Source organism: Corvus cornix, chromosome 2 (assembly GCF_000738735.6).
Source record: "Corvus cornix cornix isolate S_Up_H32 chromosome 2, ASM73873v5, whole genome shotgun sequence".
Classification (NCBI taxonomy): Eukaryota; Metazoa; Chordata; class Aves; order Passeriformes; family Corvidae; genus Corvus; species Corvus cornix.
This window is the reverse complement of record NC_046333.1, coordinates 50,697,209-50,719,727: the sequence shown is the minus strand read 5'-3', so window position 1 is coordinate 50,719,727 and position 22,519 is coordinate 50,697,209. Positions and strand designations below refer to the sequence as shown.

Genomic DNA, 22,519 nt, shown 5'->3' with positions numbered 1-22,519 from the left:
TTACTCCATTTCTTAAAAACTCAAGCTGTATATCTACCATATATTAATATTACTTTAGGGGGTACATGTTTGAGCTGAGAAAGACTGGAACCAAACTGTTAAAAAGTGTTACAGCAAATATGACTTCAGCAAGTGGTGCTATATGTTGGATTTAGTTGCAATTATAATGTATTTAGAAATATCAAACTGCAAAATATCACTTTGTGTCTTCATCAGAGGCAGAAAATTACAATTAGTATTTACACACGGAGCAAACAAATGTTATCTGCACTGCAACAGTTGTGTATATACATTTTTTCTTCCATGACACTGAAATTTCTCAATTATATCATGTTTCATAATTATCTTTTGATTAAGATTTTCCTCAAACTATACTGTTTAAAATGAAAAAAAGAGTTACCTTCCGCTAACTTTATCTTTTTCTCTCTTCTTCTTATACTAAAGGATCACAATAATTTTTGACAAAAAATGGAAAACAAAAAAAACCCCAGTGAAAAGTACCCTAGAAATTTATCCAGTCCAACCTCCTGTTCCATGACAGAATTAATATTTGTAAATATTTCTGTCTCAGTTTTGAAAGACAGGTGTCTGCTAAGGAAGGCAGAAGCCCCCCCCTTGAAGTGGCAGATATAACCCCTTTTCCCTCTAAGTTATTATATTTTGAAATCAAGGGCCTTTAGGCGAAGATGTGGGAAATAGGAGTAACAGTTCTTTACTATATATATATATGTATATAACCAGTCAAACAAAAACAACAACAACTATGGCAGTAACAGCAATCACAAACCCAGTCCCAGCCTTCTCGGCTGTCAGGCTATTTCCCCTCGGGTGCAGTTCCGCTCGCAGCCGGCAGGGGCGCTGGCGGCTCCCGGTAAGCAGGGCAGGTGCGATGGTTCCCCCGCGGCTGCAGGGGGCGCTCCGGAGCGAGCTCGGGGAGCACGCAGCACTGGTGCCCTGGGATCCCGGGAAGGGATGGGACAAAGGCTTCACAAACCCCTGGGCAGCCGATCCCGGGGTCTCAGGAACAGCAGGCTGGAACAGCAGGCTGGAACAGCAGGCTGGAACGGCAGGCTGGAACGGCAGGCTAGAACGGCAGGCTGGAGCGGCAGGGACGAGCACAAATCCTGGGTGGCAGGCGAGATGTATCCAGATGGGAGAACCCCACGGAGGCCCAGGCAGGCAGGGCGAGCAGGGCTACAGCGTAGCGAAAGCTCGAAGCAGCAGCGGGGCAGGGCAGCCACAGCCCGGTCTCCAGCAGGACAGGGAAAGCGGCTTTTGGGGTCCCGGCGTTGTTTCCAGCAGGAAGAAAGAACGGCCAAAAAGAAAGAAGCAGCAGCTCCTTTCTCTGCAGCTTCTCTCTCCGGACGCTCAGAGCGAACTGCCCCCACACCCAGGTGTAGACAAAGGAGTAGCCAGGCCCGCCCCACTCCCCTTTTTGTCTTTCTTAAGTACAGCTATTTGTCCCCTAGCAACATGCATATGGGAGAAAATTCCTTTAACAGGAAAAAACTAAGACTAAACTAAAACCCCAACAATTTCACAGTATGTTCGACCAATTGGTTTAAACTACCAGTTAAACTTTTGGGTTCTTCCCATTCTTCACTGTCCCTACTGTTATATTTGATGCCTATCTAAACTGCTTCAACCTGCTTTGTTTTAGCATTGTGCTGCCTACTATTTAATCCTCCTCAGAACTAGAATGGAGAGAAAATGTGGTCCTTTCCTGTTTGTAGATAACACTGTGATGTTGGAAGACTTCTGTCACTCCATAGTTTTTTATTCTCCAAATTGAATAAACATTTCCTTCAACTTTTCCACTAAGATCATGTTTTCAAAATTTCCAATGCATTTTGCTATTCTCTTCCATGAAATTTCCAATGGCATTTCTTCAATGTGATACCCAAAAGGGGACAGAATATTCCAGGCGCTACTAATGCTGTAGTACTAGGTAGAACAGACATGTTACACTGAATGTGCTACTTAATCCAATTCCTAAAATGTTTGGTTTAACAGCAGTCTCAAATTTTTGGTCCACATTCAGTTAGAATTCACAGTAAGCAGGATCCCTTTCTCAGGAATTAGCACTATTTAGGCATAATTCCCCAACCTCTGTTTCCACATTTGATGATTTCTATGAAGGACAGAACTTTGCACACATTTAAAAGACAACCCCAGAAGTGTCAGCAATAATACTGATAATACTGGTACTACTATTACTACTACTACTGCTACTACTACTACTACTACCAACTATTATTATTTCTTCGATTTACTAAAACATTTTCAATTTACAAATCCATCTTCTGAAAAAGTTGTAGCTTCTATTCGCTTGCAACTGCTGGACAGTTCAGTGAACATATAATTTATTCTAATTGTCCTTGTTGAAATACAGAACCGTACCAGAATCAAAGATCAATAAAAACTTCCAATGAACACATCCTTTCAGTGGGACAGATAGCAACTAATTCCTACTCTCTTGATACAGTTACCCCATCAGCTTTGCACCCACCTTAAAGCATGTTTCCCTAACTTACCTGGAAGCTCCTTAGATATATAGATACAAAAGAGGTATTAAGGAAGAAGCCATCTGAAATGACGTATTCATTATGACATCATCTTGTGTAAATTCACTCTTAGTGCTAACTCCCTCACTGGAACATAAAATTGTTTAATTTGAAAAAGTGTAGTGCATCTGACTAGTTGGCAAATAAGTTGAAAAGCCATAAGACATTTTTCTAAATTGATACTTATTTGAAAGGGATAGAAGAATATGCTACCTAGCACCCAGATATTATCATCATTATAATAGATTCCAGAGTAGCATAAAGAAAATACACTACTGAGAGAACATGGTGCAGAGAAAGTATTCTAAGTTAGAGCTATGTCACCAGGCTGTATAATAGATTTTTTCTGCACTATGGCTTAGAATATATCTTGAAAGAAATAATAAAGCAAGACTATTAGATACATTTCTAAAAGGTGCAAAGATCAAGTCTAGTTTTCAATGGCTATTTCTTCACATAAAAACAGCACAGCTGACACTAAGGTTTTAAGTGAAGATAGAAGCAGTCAGCTGAAATAAAGGTCAAGAAATAGCTCTGGAAAAAGCACAGATTATTTTTATCCTCTGTTTTGATACTGAAGACAAGTTCACTGCTTTCCCCAGTGCACTGCTGTTGGATAATTGAAATTACTCAGACTAAAGCAAAGATTCATGGCATAGTATGGATGGGGACACCCTGTGGGTTCTCTGAAAGCACAGTAGTGATATCAAAACAATCCTGCTCATCTTCCTCAGTCCATTTGTCTTTAAAACCTCACAAGAAGTATTGTGATCCTGTTATATATTCAAATAACTTTAATTTTTTCAGAGGGGCTCTTTTGCCAATTTATAAATTTAATTATCTTTTAAGAGGTTCACCTCTTGTAATTAAGAAATTGCATGGAAGAATAATTACGTACAGAATAGTATTCACAAGATCTCAAAGTATGCAGAGACAGACTTACAAGAAAGAAGAATTTAATCTTGGCAATTAGTATTGAATGAATTTGAAATGCATTGCTTGTGTCTCTAGACATCATCTTCTGTGCAACAGAGCCAGCACCCTGTTTGTGTTATGACTGTTTAAGGAAAGTTCAAAAGTGTAGTAAATTAGCTTTTTAAATATAAAGTAAATTGTAAATTGAGAGATTTCTTTCTTCAAGTCCTGCAATGCAGGAAATGCATTACAAATAGCTCTGCTTTTTAAGCACCCTTTGCTAAGGAAACCAACCATCAAAGCAATATGATTGCACAAAAAAAGCAAATGGCTGAGGATTTTGGAACAGCTAGAAGTGCTTTGCTCTGCTGGAGAGCTGCAAGTGCAATCATGGCCTTGGCACACACAGCCACTGGAGAAGAACTCCCCACAAAGGTTTGAAAAGTCCCTTCTCTCTTCTGCAAGCCAGCCTGCAAAACTTAACCTCTGATGTGAAAAAACCTGAACATATACACAGAGAGACCTCTGACTGTCATGTCTAGTACCACTTCTCTTTTCATTCTGTTCCTGCATCAGTCTCTACCCATCTCATGTCTCTCTTTTTACTACTCTGTGTATCAGTGCAGTCAGGGAGAGACTCCTTTTTATTCTGTAATTGTATGCTCTGTAGCATCAAGGAATCTCAGGCTTGATTATGGCTCCAAGGCGCTGCTGTAGCAGAAATAATTATGTAGTAGAAAAGGAGAATAAGATGATCTTAGAGCTTTATCTCTGCCTAGGGCCATGGACCCAAATTGGAAAAAGCAATTCATTATGTCTGCTGAGTTATCAGTTGCCAGGTCTTCTGCAGAAGGTTGGTAATCGCAGCAATTCTCATTTTATGTGGAGAGACATAAGGGCAGAGAATAAGACCAGAAAGGTATGTTGTGGAGGGTTTTTTGCTTTGCTTAGTTTTTTGTGGGCACGGGTTATAATCGGGTTATAATTGGGGCAAATAGTTATAATTAACTACATGTGAATAAAAGAGAACACAACCATTCCTTTGGTTGTATTTTTGAATACAGCAGTCTAACAATTTCATTGCTATCTTAAGTTCTATTCTTGACATACAGAGAAGATGGTAACTGAGCCTCATTAGTTTATTTACTGAAATCTTAGTAAAGTGCTTTGAGGAACTTTCCCTGGCAAGGCAATGTTGCTAGCTAAATTAAAAGCGTTTCTGATAAATTTAAGTAAATCCTACTGTTACATATTTCCTGCAGTAAACTCCATTCATTATGAGTGAGACTACAGCTGGCATGTATAAGCTCATAATGCAGAATCAAAAAATGCAAGTGGGACTTGCATAGACATCTCTTGCAAAACTGTGTTGTGAACTGCCTCAGATGAGGATTTTGGAATGAGTAACGTCACTTCTCTGCAGTCTTTTCAATCTTCATATGCTTTAAAACCTTATGGGCTTTGTAAGAATCCTAAAGAGACAGTAGAAAAGAAAAATCTCTATAAAACTTACATGTAAAATGTTACCTGCAAAGAACTTTTTAATAATACTTTCTGGCTCATTAGCATAGGAAGAAAATGCTTAAAATTTGGAGTGAATCTTCCAAGTTTAAAAAACAGTTAGTGTAATTTTCAAATAAAGTATAGATGAGTCTATAGAAATATCTTGCAATTCACATTAAGTACAGTATACTTTTTACACAACTATTAATACAGAGCAAAATTACTACTCAGTACTTCAAATTATTTACATGCAGTAGATGCAAAAGCAATTAATCTACTTCATGGCATATAACCTCAGTTGCCAACCTCATGAAAACACAAAGTTAAGAAAGATTAAGCTAAATGATAAAAAATTCACATGTGGGCAAATGAGAATTTCAGGAAATGAGAGAAGCCAGAAGAAAGGACAGATGCATTTCAAGAGCTGTCTTCAGGGAATTAAAAACAAAATTAAAAAATATACCTACAATTTTCCAGGAGATCTTTGACAAGCAGTATTTCCCAGTTGCTGAACTCTGACACTGATGTAACTCAAAAAAAAGTGAACAAGGTTTCCCACATACACACTTTTTCTGAATAGAAGAGAAACAGATAAATAAATGAACTTAGAAGACGTATGAGAGTTAAAATTATAAGGAAAACGTGCATTTTTATATTTAAATAATACTAATAGAAAAATATATTTCAGAGTAACATGGGATACATAAAGTTGTACTATTAATATCGTATTACTTTTGCTGCCCATTGCTATTACAGTGGTGAAATGGTTGAAGAACATAAGATGGACAAGAATTCTTGCATAAATCCCACACTGAGTGACTCCAGTCCTTTTGTAAGAATTTCTTATATTATCCTCTTTATGTAACTATTATTAGGTTATGTTTAATATAATAAAATGTGATCCAAAGTTTTATGTAAGGACTGGAATATAGATGCTCATGTTTCTCATTTTTTGATTCAGAGTTGTAATTTCTTCAATACTGAACTTAGGAAATTCATTTATTTATTTATTAATAAAAAGCCCAGAGCCTGAGCCATACTAAAACTGAAATGACCAATTCCCATATTTGGCACAAAATCTGGAATTCCAGCCAAATGTAAAGAAGAGCTTTTCTGAAATGGAGCTTGATTTCAATCATATGTGAGTGAATGATGTGGTAAGGTGCTTGTTTCAAGGCTGTCCCCAGGTCATAAGAAAAGCATTTGGAGTTTTATGGAGATATCTCATCATTACCACTTTCAAAGCCTCATCAGCTCTGCAGGGCAAATCTGTCTCAGCCAAACTGGCACTAAAAAGAAGATGTTCATCTAGTCTTACTTAATCTTTTTTTCTTCTCAACATAGGGCAGAAGGGCTTTTGTTTCCATAGTTACTAGGATATTTCCTTTGAACTTCTTCCAGAGTACTTTTATCTTTTCCACATGCACTGACAGACAATCCTATGAAGTATGTATGTATTTGTGAAATATTCTGTGCTTCATTACCAATTCTTTGCTGGATATAACACAGGAAATTGAGCCCATTGTTAAAGCCAAATTTCTGACTTGCTGATTTAGGTGTTTTAATATTTAGTAATGTATAAATAGGCTTCAGAATATTACAAGTGAAAGATAAAATCAAGAACACTAATTCTGAGAGTTTTTCAATGTTATTATTGTGCAAAGCCGATTTGTTGTTATTAGGTATTTTGAGTCAATATAGTTGCATGTTTTCTAAATTGAAGAGAGCATTTTTTTAAATTAAAATACGTGCTTCTTAAAAAAAGTTGTATCAGTATCTGTTTACTGTCAATAAGAACCTCATGAAAGAGGTTGTTGGTTGAGGTTTTTTGTGTTTTCTTTTTGATGGTTTTTTGTTTGTTTTGTTTTTAAGATAGAAAAATCTGAACTTTAGTTGTATGTATCTATTTTTGCTCTTGAAAACATTTATATGACTGAAAAAAATATTTCCATTGTGGTCTTCAAGATGGAACCATTTTAGCATTTCCTCCAAAACCATTCCCTTGCAATTTAAATATCAAGTCTTCAGCAAATGAAAAACCTCTATTCTATATATCTAGATACTCCATACATTCTAAACAGATATCAAATGCCCATGAAAAAAAAGGCAAACCAAACTTCAAAGAGATTCTTTTCTTAAGAGATTATTTTAAAAAGCTTTTACATAGAAATACAGACAACCAGTTCCACAGAAAGATATAAAACCATTTCCATGGACTACATCAGTGATTCTCAAAGTACAATTCTTTGAACTGGAAGATTCTAAAGCAAAAAGTAGTGAGCTGCCCTTGTAGTACGAACCACTGCTCAAACCTTGTCCTTTCACGATGAGGGCTTGTGCTCCACATGCAGCTTGTAGTGCAATGCCTTTCCATTTTCCTGGGGTAGCTCACTAAAAATCCTGGAAACAGGGGTTGTGTTGGGGCTCTCCACACTGGACACCAATAGTGGGATGAAAGCTATGCCAAAGTGGTTCTAATTGGGCTGCCATCTTCTCTCCAAAGGAAGGAGACAATGAGTCGGCTGCTTGCTTAGCAGTCAAAGAATTGACACCCCAAATATAAAAAAGGACATCATGGGGGATTGTATCTCCTTCCTTGCATGGATGTGGTAGATGAAAACATAGAAATTCCTTGTATTGATCCAACTGCATTGTTGTACAAATAGCTTTCTATGAGAAATGGAAAACTCAACAAAACCAAACCAAAAAAACAAACTAGGTTCTCATTAAGGCAAAAAAAGTAATTTCAAATGTTGTCTGTTAATTTTGGGGGGAAAACACATAAACATAAACACTAGCTTATTCTGACAAATGATTAAGGCTACAGAGTCCATAAAATGCCACAGAAGACTGTAAAGAAGTGCAGACTACATTACAGATCTGCCCTAACTTTAGTACACAAAACTCCCACCACCTTAACCATAAATAGCAGTCTCATTTATGCTTTTATATTTATAGTCAGAAAACTTTTAATTCAAAAAATGTTGAATTCAAGACTCCCTATCACATGTTCTGCTACCATAAAAGATTTTTAGCAATCAATAAACTACTAGGAATGGCAGGTACTCTTCTAATGAAGCATTTAATAAAAATAAGTAGCTTGAAGCTTTCTATCAGCGTCCGTCTAAAGACAGTTAACTAAATATTGGCTTAATATCAGAATGGGTTGATCTTTTACGCAGGGAAGAAAATCTCACAAACACAACTTTCACTGACAGCTCAAGAAAAAAATACACATTACTAGGGCTCTTTCTGATAGGAGAGATGATTTAAAGGAAGTGTTTTACTTCCCTTAGAAAGTAAAGTGGTTTCAATAAAGACTTTGTCTAAAATTACACTAGAAAGCATTATGTGCCTTGTATCCCTAATTATCTGATATCCATTGCTAAACATTGTGGGAGTGGACATTACCGTGAAAGAGGTCTAGATGATTAGGTTATTCTTTATTTGACTGACTTAAGAATAGTGAGCACTGAGCCTAGTTTCTTTCTGATTCATCTGTTACAGCAGCAATATGAATTTGGATGAAGTCCACATAATTCATCTTGATATAAGCAACATTTTTTTTTACAGTGAGAACAATCCATAACTAGAGGAAGCTATGCAGGGTTGTGATTGAGTCCCTGTCACTGGACGTTTCCAAGGTGCAATAGGATGGGGTGCTACATCATCTCATTTAGAGTCTCTCTCCTGTGACAGGTTGGACCAAGTGATGTTTCAATGTCCCTTCCAATCTGGGCTATTCAATGATTCTGCTCGTGTTAGCAAGTGATTTGGTACAAAATTTGATAGAAGTTTCTTTGCTGCATGTTATTTAACTTTAGTTAACTATATATACCCATGAGATATGTGGAGAAGGAATAAAACAAGTACAGTGACACTGGTGGTGTCTTCTCCAGATGCTTCATTGCTCTGAAGTGTCATTTCACTTACATGTGCAATGTGTCTGCATTGGCCCCAGCAGACTTCAAAACAGGATCAAAATTACTCTTTGCAGCCAAATTATAAGTCCATTAGACCATTCAAACAGATCCTGGTATATCTCATTTATTAAAAGGGAGGCAATGTTTGTGAAAAATAGCTCCTTATTCCCAGATGGAATAAGCTGCTCTCTGCAGTCACAGAGACATTTGGCAGTTATAACGCGGTGTTGACACAGCTGCAGGCCCTGGGTGCTGAGCCAGTTTCACATGGCTCTGCTCTTTCCTTCCTCCCTCTTCCCTCCTAAAATCCAAGGAAAAGTATTGGACATTTTCTCACCTGGCCTAGTTGGTTTTGTGCTTGAGTTGTTACAAGATTCCATCACTGCCTTACTTGATGTAGGCACATTTGGCTTTTGTATTTTCAGAAAGGTTATGAAGTCAGCTCAATGCCCGTCTTCGAATATGAAGTTGGTTGTTGGTACACGACTGGGTCAAGAGTTAAATGAGGACAGATCAACGAAGACAAAACACAGATGAATTAACTCACATGGGTGGGAGTGAACCACAAAAAATAAATTCATATTGTCTGTGTTTAGTCAGGTGTCTTACTGGATCCTTTGCTTTTCCTAAATGTGATAGACTTTTGTGTCTAACTTATCATATAACTCAAAAAACACTGAGAAGACAAGGCAGAAAGAAAGAAGACATTAATATTTCAACATTATGACCTACTGGGATTGTGAAATGTTTTTGCTTTAAATCACTGAATAGTGATCCACTGCAACAATTTTTGCCTGGAAAATACTAGATTAAATGTAGATAACACAGCACAGATTTCTAAGACACAAGTCCCTACCTTCCTTTCCCTTTTTTTTTGATTGATGAGTAACTGTTTTTATGACAAGCTCATGGTGTTAAGTTACATAAAGAGACTCTGATACAGTCAGATTTGTCCCTAATGCAAAGTTTAGTGTTCACCCACCCCTCTTTTTAAAACTCCTCCAAACATTTAATCTTCTTTTGGCAACTGCTTATCTTGAAAGATTTCTAGAAGCTCCTTCAGAAAACATTTTCATCATCATTAAATGGGGAAAAAGCCAGAGGAAAGGGAGTTTTATTCTTGCACCTTTTCAAGTTTTAATCTGGTCATAAATGGGAGCCACTTTGAGAAATACAGATACATTAGAATGAAAAGGAAGAAAATTTTTCTCCTTATTTTGAGAACTGGCTGATGAATTATCCATCTGTGAGCTACTAGGGGAAAAAAGACATGCTTTCTATGGATTTTTTAGCATATTTCTTTTCCATAGAGAGCTAGGTGTTGTAATAAATAAAATGGGTTTTAGAACTACTCTCTGTGTGTAGCTATAAATAACGTTTTGCATCAAGAGTATATTGAATTCCATTTCTAAATAAGATTATTCGAAATACTTTTTCTTCCATCACATTAGATTCAACTCATTTTTGCATTCTGTATTGGTACTAAATTATCTTTTTAGCTTCATATTCTTTGACAAATCTTAGGCCAATTGAATTTAATTTAGCAAGAGTGACTATAGATGCTAAAGTTTAACTGGTGACATTTCAAGTAATTTTTATACTCCACTTATATAACAATAATTTTATATATATTTTAGACACTATTACATAAGCTTCTTATTGTATAGTACTCCTTTATAAAGCAACTTTTGCCACCCAAAAAGAAAAAAAAAATAATCAACCATTCTCCATTGGCTTTTAAACGATTATTCACAAAAATATTCCACATATGCTGCATTACCAAAAGCAAACAGATTATACTTTCACAGTGCTCAGCAGCACTGGAAATCCTGGAAGCTGAGTATCAAGGGAGGAGAAATGCAGAAGTGCCTTCTCAATCAAGATAACGGGCCTGTCTGGTAGACCTAATGCTTTATATACAGCCATTGAGAGTTAAAAGTCATTGAAAACTTTTGAAGCAAAGTCCTGTACAACTAAATTAGGTGTGCCCTTCCTCCATTGATGGGCACAGAACTGAACCTTGCCAGGCAGTTTGCTGTAAATCACTCTGGGACTCACGTACATCTGTGTGGCTCACTGAATGTAACATAACCACTCCCTCAGGCTCCTCCAGCTGGCAGCAACATCTTGGTTGGTCTAAGATGAGGGTAAAACAGATGGAATAGCTTGTTTCAAACATTGACATTAGTTAGACAAAAGACAAGTATTTCCACTTTCCAACAATGCACCCTAATCTAGTTTTTGCAATTCCATTAGAATAAAAGAAATTAGATTAGCAGGAGGAAGATCACCACCTTCTTTCCAATGAACAACCGAAGCCCTAAAAATGTTGATGTTTTCTAAGACATTTAAATATATAAACAATATCTTTCTCCTCAAGTTTGGATCAGACCAGGCTGTACATCTCTCTCTCTCTAAACAGGCATTAAAAACCCACCCCAAAACCCAAAGAAAAAGAAAAATTCCCACAACAGCTAAAGTTGAATACCTGGGGAATTTGCGTTCTCTATAGTGCGCAATGACTTTATATACAAAAGATTAACTATCTGGATTTTTGTCTGGTATTTATGTTTTATACTTGCAAATATTCTTAGTGCCCAACTGGGATTTGGGTAGACTAGATCACAAAATACTTGGCTCTTGATTTAAGCTATATATCAACATTCTGAAGTTAATGCGAAGTCATTGTACTTCACAGACTTCAAAAACAGAACAAAATTTAAATAACCAGTTAGAATAATATGCATTCCATGACAACTTTTTGAGCTTTTGGAAGACAGAGAACATATCAGATTTTAATTTAATAGATGGGCTTAAAAAGTCCAAAATAATAATAATAATAATAGAAGTTATTTCTTGTAACTGGGTTTATTTTTGGAAGAGCTGCTGTGCTTTGTCCCATGAGAACTGTAGCTCTGATGCTTCCTGAATAGATCTTGACCTTCTCAAGTGCTCTTTGCTAAAGCAGTTACAAGACACATTACGCACCCTAAAAATAGTAATTCAAAGGATACTTATGAATTTTAATCCCTTTCTGATTCCTTCTCAAGGCAGTTAGCAGGCAAGAGGCCTCTCCTCTCCTTGGAGTGATGTGAAGCTACCCTTAACAAAGCTTGTACCTGGATAGAATGAAAATCCTGCAATTATTTGCTGTATCTAATTAACTGGATATAGCTTTTGTCATGCTTTGAGTCAGAACTGAGGGTTCAATTAAGACTTGTGTAAACCCTCAATTTCATTTGTCAAAATATCTTGCCACTTCTTTGGTAGTGTCCTGAATGCTTGGCATAAGACACGGACCACCTTCAGAGACATTATTAATGAACTGTAATATGGACCAAATATGGTCCCTAAAATTGCAAAAAACTCTGAAATTATAAATTTCATTCATAATTTGCCAGATCTGTTTTTTAATCACAGAATGAATCACTAAGAACAGTAGCTATTACTAAGGTTAGCTAAAAGGACAGATTCCTTCACTCAAAAGTCTGAGGAACAAACAATACTCAAAGAGATCTAAACTATTCCGTTCCCTTTTGTCCGTATCTGCCATTTACACAATACAGAATCTACTACTCTCTCTGCATCTTCAGACAGGAGCTGAGGTGATTAGATGTTTTGGTTGGGTTTTGTTTTGTTTGATTTTGAGGTTTGTGGTTTGTTTTTATCTTAAAACCATACCTTCTGGATTTTGGACAAATCTAGCAGTCTTCTAGCTGCCCTTTGGTAGCTGTAAGCCTAAGATGACAGATCCAAGATATTTGAAGACAGCTACATGTTGAGGAACCGTTGTGTCTGGAGATGTACCCTTCACCACTAGTCAGGTAAGTCTGTGGATCAGAGACACCAGAGCTCGAAAAGGTATTAATTCATGGAGATCATCTAATATTTTGTCTGGCAGCTTCCAAATGCTTTCTGAGGCAGAGCTTGGTACCTAAATATGGAGTAATTAGTCTGTCCAAGCTATTGATGAAGCCACAATGTCCTGGAACATGCACTGGTTCTTGGAAAGGATGCTCCATTTTGGTTTTGGGTCTGCTTTTTCCAATGTCTGCAGCAAACATGTCAACAATTCAACCTCTACCAATCCACTACAGTGATTGAATTAGAGGAAAAATTGTTCCTGGACCAACCACAGACCATATTCGTTCAGCTGTCCTTAAGGTTCTGTCTTTATCCAGGGGGTTCCTTCTTCAGACAACATGACAAGTAATAAGCACAGCCCTATGCACTGGCTCCAAACACCACAAGGAATTACCTCCCCCGCAGCTTGAATATAAAACATCAAAGCCACAGCTCTATTTCATAAACGGGGAACTGGTACCTTACATGCTGACTGGATTTTTACTGAATGTAATCAGGCAACTATTAAGACTTTAGAATTGACTTCTCTGTTTTACCTGTGTGCTAAATACAGTGTCATTCTAGTCTTTTATGAGAACCACATGGTCTGTTTATGAGATATCTTCAAATGTTATTTTTGGATCTTTTCCAGTCTATGTGTCTTGATTTTAGAATTACGCTGTTGCTTTATATAGTTCTCATTTAGTCCTTGATGGACTACAGGCATCCTGTTTGCTGGTCTATTATCCAGCTTCTTATCAGTTCCACTCTAAACCATTATTTCAGAGAGTATCTCTTGTAGTTGTGCAACTTCCTCAAACTACAGTGTTTTAATCTATCCTTTCTAAAACAACTTGTTCCAAGTGCTTGAAAAACATTTTCTAATTAAAGAAAATAAAGCACATTTTAAGACAATCACCCAATAGAAGGCAAATAGACTAAAATATAAGAATATTATTACTTCAGTCATATGAAACAAAAATATCTCTTGCATAAGTCCAATGCCTCCACAAATTATCACACTTAAAGCAAAAACCTCCAACAAATTAAGTTCTCCTTTTGGACATTACTGTGGCACTGGAATTTATTTTCGACTCATCACCAGGGTTTCAAGTGTGATCTGATCAATAACCTTAGATGAGAAGAAAACCTCCTTGTAAATGTGCTCGTTCAAGCAAAAGACAGGTTATAATTTTAATTTTTTTTCCTGAAGAGACATGTTTTCTCAGATTGAAGCAAATGGTCTGTTTGCAGGCATTGTGCTCTCCATTCTGCATGATGGGAGAAAGCAGATATAGCATATATAGCTCTGGAATTACATTTAATGTTAAAGGGATAAACTAAGCAAACTGTTGTAAAATTTTTTCTTTTTTTATCATCCTGTTGTTCCAAAATGCCAAGGTTTAGCACCAGCTATTTGGGAAGCTAATCGTAAGAATCATCATTATTACATGACACTACATTACATTACATATAATCTCAGGCCAGACACAACTGATTGATGTCAACTGCTCACTGAGAAGTATCTCCGCTTGGGAACCAAACATTTGTAAATATGCTACTCCCACCAACTAAAACAAAGTTACCCTATCATCCTCATCAGAACACTTTGCATCACCTTAATGACATGTATTTTGCTGATGGAATTACACCAGGGGTGCAATTCCCATTACATAAGATGCGGAATGAGAGTTAAAGATAGCCCCATTTAATGACCATTCATTATAGAACAATAGCTACTTCCAAACTAGTTCATGGCAGAATATTTTTTCCTGACAAAATTCTTCTTGTGAGAGGCATGGAGAAAATTGGGAGTCCATGATGGCTGATACTTTCATCTGCTACATACAATTAGATAAAAAGTTTCACTTTTTGAATATTTATTAAAAGTACCTAAAGAATTTTTAAAATAATAATAATAATACCTCAATCACTGCATTTCTCAAAGCAGTCAGCAAAAAGTTTGCTTTGCAATTTTACCAGAGACAGTAGAGAAGGAACTGCAGAATTATTCTTTGATGGTGAAAAGTGTTTTTAATGGAAATCTTCAAGAACATCTATGGTCTATGTCACTGTTATAATTCTCAAACATCAGCTCCTACTTTCTGCTATTATGAACCCAGATCCTGAATTGTGCCAATGCATTTTTAAAATACGGCATTTGGACGTGCTATGCTGTTCCTGCTGTTTTCATTAGCTACAGCTAGTTGTCTTGGGGTGACTGTGATGTGTATCCCCTATTGCCCAGAAAATAATTTTGTGCCTTTCTGTGCCTTTAAACTGAGCCTGAGAGGGGGGAGAGATGAAACTGAGGGAACTTTCTAAGCAGTTTCTTTTCATGTTTTCAAGGATACAGAGATAGAGACGGCTCTGTGTTCAGCTGTGGCAGCAGAGCAAGAGGGAGGAAAGCACCCTGCTTGCTTTCAGCCAGTTTTTCAGCTCCTTTTTCTTTCTCCGGAGAGAGACGGAGAGTTGAACTTTTGTTTTCCTGGGACTTTGGTTTTTTTTCCTTTTTTTTTTCCTCTGCTGGACTGTTTCAACATCAGAATACACCGGAAGGAATTCCCACCAAGGCCTTGGCCCTGGAGGGGGGCCCACCACCCCGCCCCAGCTCCAAGGAGGGGGAGAGAGAGATCTATGGAAGGACTCTGAAATTTTCCCAGGTTTCTCTCAGCAGAGCAAGAGGTTTTAGTATTTAGCATCATTATCCTCTTCCTGTGTGTTTGTTAAATAAATAGTTTTTACCTCTTTCCTTCTAGGAAAATGTATTTTTTTCCTGAACCTGGTGGGGAAGGGCTGGTTGTAACCTGCCTTCTCTCAGAGGATATATTTCTAAATTTGGCCAAACTGGAACAAATTTAGTGGCGCCCAACGTGCGCCAGTCTACTAACTAAGTCTAGGTTAAATTAAGTGCATGAAGTGTATTACACTTTCCTCCAGATCTCATGATTTTTATCTTGATGGTTGATCCCAAGACTGGAAAAGGGCATTATGAAAACAATATAGAACATTTTCTAATCAGGAGATGTTAATATCAAGTGTGAATGTACAAGAAATGAAATCTTAAAACTTATTTTTCTCCTCTTCTTTAGGACTTACACACCTTTTTATCCTCCATAGTTACTTAAAAATGTTGTTGTGTTGATAAAAATATAAGATTAATAATCTGTGTATCATCTGACTTAACAGAATTGTTTCTCTATCTAATAATTGGGGAACAGTGAAAGCAGAGTTGATTTTTTCCATCCATTCTTTGATTGGAGACTGAACCTAAAAGAGATACACTTTCACACCCTTGGGGGAAAGAAATAGAAAATTAATCTTCCATTGCTGTTATGCCTCTGTTAGCAGCAGGGTATGAGGTCACATTGCTGCCTCAATAAAGATTGCTCAACCTCCTACACCAAGTGATGTGGTCCTGCAGAGTATGAACAGCTTGTCTATGAAAGAGACTCTGGATGCAGTGGCTCTATAAATACCTAGCCTGTGCAGTTAATAAGGTATATCAGCTGGCAAAAGGTCTTGCAGATGACTAAAGTGTATTGAACAGTAGTTTTCCAGCCTTGTAAAATTGCTCTCCCACACCTTCTCCTTAGAGTTCACCCACGCACAGGCATAAACCTGGACAGAACTGTAAGTTCCCAAGATGCAAGGTGCAAGATATAAAAACAGGGATTTAATTCCCACTTCCTCCCCACACCATCATCCTCCAAGATGGAGGATACAAAAGAAGGGGTGGGTGGTGTGGTGGTGGTTCCATAGGCACCTGAAAAGCAAACACTGCAGCCACTGACTCCCTAAAAAGGCTGGGAAGTGCCTGGATCACGTTGTTAGCATCACCCTCAATATTACCTGTGTTTTTCATTTTCTGCGTCTACTCTATCAAGTTGCATTTGTGAAAAAATCATAGAATATCCTGAGCTGGAAGGCAACCACAAGGATCATAAAGTCCTAGTCCTGGCCTCGCACAGGACAACCCCAAGAATTACACCATGTGTCCAAGAGTGTTGCCCAAACGCTTTTTGAACTCTGTCAGGCTTGTGCTGCGACCACTTCCCTGAGGAGCCTGTTCCAGAGCCCAACCACCCTCTGGCTGAAGAACTTTTTCCTAATATCCGAGCTAAACCTCCCCTGATATAACTTCATGCCATTCCCTCAGATCCCATCGCTTGTCCCCAGAGAGACCAGTGTCTGCCCCTCCTCTTCCCCTCACAAGGAAGTTGTAACTTCTTGTTACAACTGCAGTGAGGTCTCCCCTCAGTCTCCTCCAGGCTGAACAGACAAAGTGACCTCAGCCACTCCTCATACAACTTCCCCTCCCGACCCTTCACCATCTGCGTTGGCCTCCTTTGGATGCTCTCTAGTAGCTTTATAACCTTCTTATATTGTGGTGTCTAGAACTGCACACAGTACTCGAGGTAAAAGACTAGTACAGGGAAAGACTAGGAAAGGCCTACAGGGAAGCCTAGGTCAGAAGCTGCAACTGTTTGAAATATAAACAGTTCTAGTTCCTTCTCCTTTTAAAGGTTTTCCACTTACCTACCTCACTACACAAGAATTTAGAAGATTACAGCTAACAAACCTCATCTAATATTGGCAATTTCCAACACCAGCACTATAAAATATTCACTTGCAGGGCTTTAATGCACATTTTTCAGGTCATGTCAAAGAAGAAAGAGGAACAGGTAAGTCACCTGATCTCTGTCCTCCCCACAGCCATGCAAACAGGTGTGCTGTGGCTTTTTGCAGCTGAACACAACACAAAAGCCACTACTCAGCTAAGGGGAAAAAAAAGTTAATGTCAAAGGAGGAAATACAAGAACTTAGCTTTCTACCATCCTCCAACCCCTTCAGTGCTTCATTTTCAGCTCCTCCCAAGATACACTCTCCTCCTTTATCTTAGACACCAACAAGCTCATGGAGGAGACATTTGTTGTTCATGCTTAATATCAGTTTTTAGAACATACCATATTCTTTGACTAGAGGTTCTACAGATCTGCTACGTATGTGAAGGACCATCCCTGTTGTTTTGTTTTGAACCTGGCTCTGACTACTTAATGGCTACTTGTTAATTTTTGCTGACGCATTTTTGCTCCTCCTCTCCCCACAATGAATAGGAATGAATATGGCAGCAATTTTCTGCTCACAGCCTGCGTGCTACAAATGCATCACTGTCAAGTCTCCTCTCCAAGTTGTCTTCTTTCCCTCAATCACTTGACTGAACTGCAGCTCTCTAGATTTTTACTATTTGTAACAAAAAATAACTCAGACACTTGTAATTCAAAGGTGAAAGTATAGTACTAAAAAATCCCAAAACAGACAATAAAGCATCCTCAAAAGACCCGCCACAACCAGACCAGAATGCATGAACTTTTTAGAAATTATGCATGCTTTTTTGCCCTACTGTTCTAGCTACTAGGAAAAATATGATTTATTACACCACATAGTCAGATTTACAACCGGACCTAGAGTAGTCACATTTTAAAATATTTCATTATTGACTCCAAAAAATGAAGGCAAGCTCTAAGCCCTGACTTTAGGGCTTATACATTTCAGGGAACATTTCAGGGGAAAATGAAAAACCCCACACCTTTGTATTAATTTACTCACAAAAAGCATTCAACCTTTCCGTTTCCCTCTTTCTTGACATGATAATACATTTTATTTACATGAACACCCAGGCTTCCCTAACCCTTTCTCACCAAACTGGTGGCCAGTACAGCCCCCCCAGACTCCAGCTCCAAGGCCTGGTGTATTTCTTTATTCGCCCATGATTACACATCTCTAGTCCTCACATAAAAATACTTCACACAGTTCCTTCTCGCAGTTTGTTCATACACTCACAAACGAAGCCGGCTCTTAGCTCTTCTGCTCTTAAATCTACAAGTGTCATATTCCCCACTACTCCAATAATAATGGAAGTCCCTTCCAATACCAAGTTTCAAACCTTTTTTCCAGAGCTGTCAGTCTCTTGCCTAATCCTGCCATGAACACCTTTAGCATTTTATCTCTAGAGATAAATCAAGGAAGTTTTATTCCTCAGAGTCTGATCTTTAAGAAAGAGATGTTACATTTATAGATAATTTTAGAGGATATAATTATATAAGCACAATTTAATAATTATGAGACATTGTGGATATGAAAAGAGTAAATCATGTTAAAGAAATCTGGTTACTTTTAAAAATGAAAGATGTTATTAACCTAGATAAACCAAGAGTCCTGACTTAGCTGGGGTTTTAAAAAGGTTCAGAGGAAAGTCAAAATGATGGATCATTGTTATCATTAAGAAAGCTTTGTTGTGGATGGACTAAATCTTTATTAAAACTTTTGTCCCAATATGAAGCACTTGTGACCCAGCATTCACATCTGAAAGTCTGTATCCTGAAGTCTGACTCTTTCCCATCCTTGATGTGTTTGGGTTCTTTAGCGCATCTGGTTTCCCTGTAAGACTGTGATAAGTTCAGTTGACTCCAGATCTGATGCAGTTGCCTGCCTTCAGGTTTGAGCAGTACCAAGGCATTAATTACTACCCAGAAAAAAAGGGTGGAAAACAGAAAGGCAGCTGCTGAGAAGTGAAGTCTCACAGGATTGTAGATTAATACCAGCAGATTTTCATATTTTATTCAATGGTCTACATAAAGCTATAATAAGTCAGATCATTAAATTTGCAGATGATACTAAAATAAGCAGAGTATTTAAGACTCAGAGGGATGCAAGAATAATCCTGACATTAACAAAATGAGCTCAGAGGTGAGATAGGAAATTAAATGAGTATTCATTTAATGTAATGAAAATTGACACACTTCAGTAAAAATAATGTTCAGGACACATACTGAGACACAAGTTAAATTATACTAAGGTAATTAATATGTAAAGAGAGAGCAAGTTAGGAGCTATTCTTAAATTGCCATTCATAGTTTTAAATTCTAAGAAGACATGACCCCTGTCCTAAAGAGATAACAGATTGGCACAGACAAAATAACACACTGTCATTTAACACAGTAAGAAAGAGTGTCTTCCAGCACAGTATAGAAAAGAGAAAGAGAGCCCTTTGGACCTGCTAGTCACTAAGATGGCTCTGAAGAGTGACTGTGATGGCCATCGCCACATTTGACTTTTGCTATTCTCTTCAAATTTATATCTGACTAGAGTCTACTTCAAAGCTACACAGAACATTTTAAGAAAAGAGTCCCCAGGTATGAAAATAGAAATGTTGTATTACCAGCTAGCTGAATAATATTCAAGAAAATTAAATAAGAGGAGGCAAAGACATCTCAGCTGGCAAACAAAAAAAAAAAACCCTCAAATTCCCAACCTCTAAAAGTAGGCCTTTAACTCTCTCTTAAGGTTGCTGAAGGAAAAAGATATGAGAATAAATCAAGCAGAAAGCCAGCAAGATGCAGAAGAAAGGGCAAAAAATGGAAAAAAAACCTAAAGCAAGAACATAATGAAACAAACCTCCAGGCAAGCTAAAGACAAAGATCCTTTGCCCTACTTCACACCAGAGAAAAAGCAATCCCAAAACCACTTTTTAAGTATATAGTAAAAAGACTGTAAAAGCCAAAGTTGTTCTTTATTAATAGTACTATAACAGCTTTTCATAACACATACCTCCAGAGTGGGTATTCCACTCCATTATACTAGTGAAAACTCTGAGGAAGACTGAAAACACTCCGCCTCACAATTTCCCCATTGGACCACTTACATTAAGGGCAGCAGGGTGCCCTGCTGTACTTGGTTTAGCCAAATTTCCTTGCCTACTCTATTAACAGCCCAAACTAACTACAAGCATCTACAAACATGTAGAGACTTAGTAGACCTATTGTTTGTTACAATTTGAAGAGCAAAATTTCAAGGAAAAATAACAGCAGTGTTAACAGAGGGAAACTGCCAAGGTCATATGATTCATTTGTGTATGAGCTTAGCAACAAAGGAGCTGTGAAATACTGTAATAGCAATAAGCCAATGGATTAACAGAGCACCAAGCAACATCTTGAAGGAGATCAAAGTAGTAAACAAAATGAAATGCAGTGACAAGAATGAGAATAGGGTGTTCAGTTCTTAGCAGTATGAAAGAGTGAATGAATTGCAAAGGACCCACATCTTACAGCAACATAAGAGGAGGGGAAAAGATGCGAGCTTTACCTCAGTTAAAAAACAGAAATAAATTACTGTTCCTTCTTTAATGAAATATTTTGTTGCTGTCTTTCCTGAATAAATGATGAGAACTCTGAGTCTTATAAATAATGTTACCCTAAAATATTTAAACAAAAAGTAGAACAGTTACAGGACATAATGAAGTACTACTTAAGATTCCCAGAAAACAAAATAATTCATCTAGGATACACTGCAGTGTAAAAAAAAAAAAGAAAAACAGTGACTCATACTGGCAAGCAAGCATTCTGATTCTCTGATTTAAGTTTAGAAAACATAGTTTGATATGTTTGTGAAAGAATTACAGTAATTGTATCAAAATCAATCAAGTCAGAGGATATATAAAAAATACACTGTATCAGGAAACATTGCTCCACACAAATAAAGGGCACAGTCTGTGATGTAAATGGAATAGAATCTGTTAAAATATGACAAATTCTGATTAGTAAAGATAAAACCTAACTTAAATATAAACTTACCGGAGAACAAATCCATTGAGAATGAAGAGCATGCTAGGTGTCAGGATGATGGAATCACACTCAGTAAATATGAGTGCCTCATCCGTCAGTAACATCTCCTTGCTGCAAGCACCAAATTAAATCTGCAAAATATTTTATCTTGATCACAGCTGCTGTTAAATATCAAGGTCTCAGCTTGCATATGAATGTATACAAATGATACCATTAAAAATTCTAATTTAGCAATAATATTTCCTATGCTAATCTCTGTAATGCCTCAAATACAATAACAAATACATGGAAATAGACACTTCTTGATAGCAAATACCAAAATTGTGGGCTCAATCCCTGTATGGGCCATTTACATTCAAGAGCTGGACTAGATGATCCTTGTGGGTCACTTATAACTCAGAATTTTCTGCAATTCATCTGTGCTTCAGTTACTATAGAAGGTGGAAGATACACAAAACCTGAAATCTCAATTTCCCACTCCTTTTTTGTTGTGTCTCCACTAGCACTCTCCCTCACCCCATCACATCACTCACTCACACAGCTGGGCCTTCAAGGTGTGTTCTGCTTTTCTGCTTGCAAGAGATGATAAGAAAGGAAGTACCTATTTCACTTCTTTCTCTCATTTATACCCTAAGAATGCATGTATTACTCTGTTTAGGACAGGAAGAGCAAGGAACTCTGATACTACAGTCTACTACTGATACTCCTAACAGTCCTGTTCAGAAGCAATTCCAAAACATCTACTTTTAAATTTTTATTCAAAATTTATTGATGATTACTATTCCCATTGTATTTTAAGGCTTCCTTGCCAATTAGTTTACCAGCTTCTGTTTTTTATTGTTTAATCCCTGAAGACTCAAAGGCTATATGCAAATTGACCTTTTATTCTCCCAGGTTCTGGTGTGCACCCCAATTCTGTTTTGACTACCTGCTGGCATATGGTAGGAACTTTTCACTTGTTCCCTCACTATGAATTATGCCAGCCTGAAAGCAGTATTACGTCCTCAATCTAAACAAGAGGAATTCCCTGTTAATTCCAGCTACCATGCAATCTACAGACAGCCTGGGAAAACCAATCGTAATGCCTCTTAGCTTTTGGTTTATTTCTTACAATGATGACTCCTCTTGCAGTCTTCAAATAGCCCTT

At 37.5% G+C, this 22,519-nt stretch overlaps 1 long non-coding RNA gene across 1 annotated transcript in view; it reads right to left on the bottom strand.

Moving 5' to 3' along the window:
• LOC109144546 overlaps positions 1-21,497 on the bottom strand; it is a 45,112-nt gene extending 23,615 nt beyond the window's left edge. The window contains exons 1-4 of the long non-coding RNA XR_002045383.3: positions 21,382-21,497; positions 10,968-12,024; positions 9,243-9,391; positions 5,450-5,554 (exon numbers count right to left, since the gene is read on the bottom strand). This is a non-coding gene — a long non-coding RNA (uncharacterized LOC109144546). The remainder of the gene's footprint in view (positions 1-5,449; positions 5,555-9,242; positions 9,392-10,967; positions 12,025-21,381) is intronic.
• Between the last annotated feature and the right edge of the window lie 1,022 nt (positions 21,498-22,519).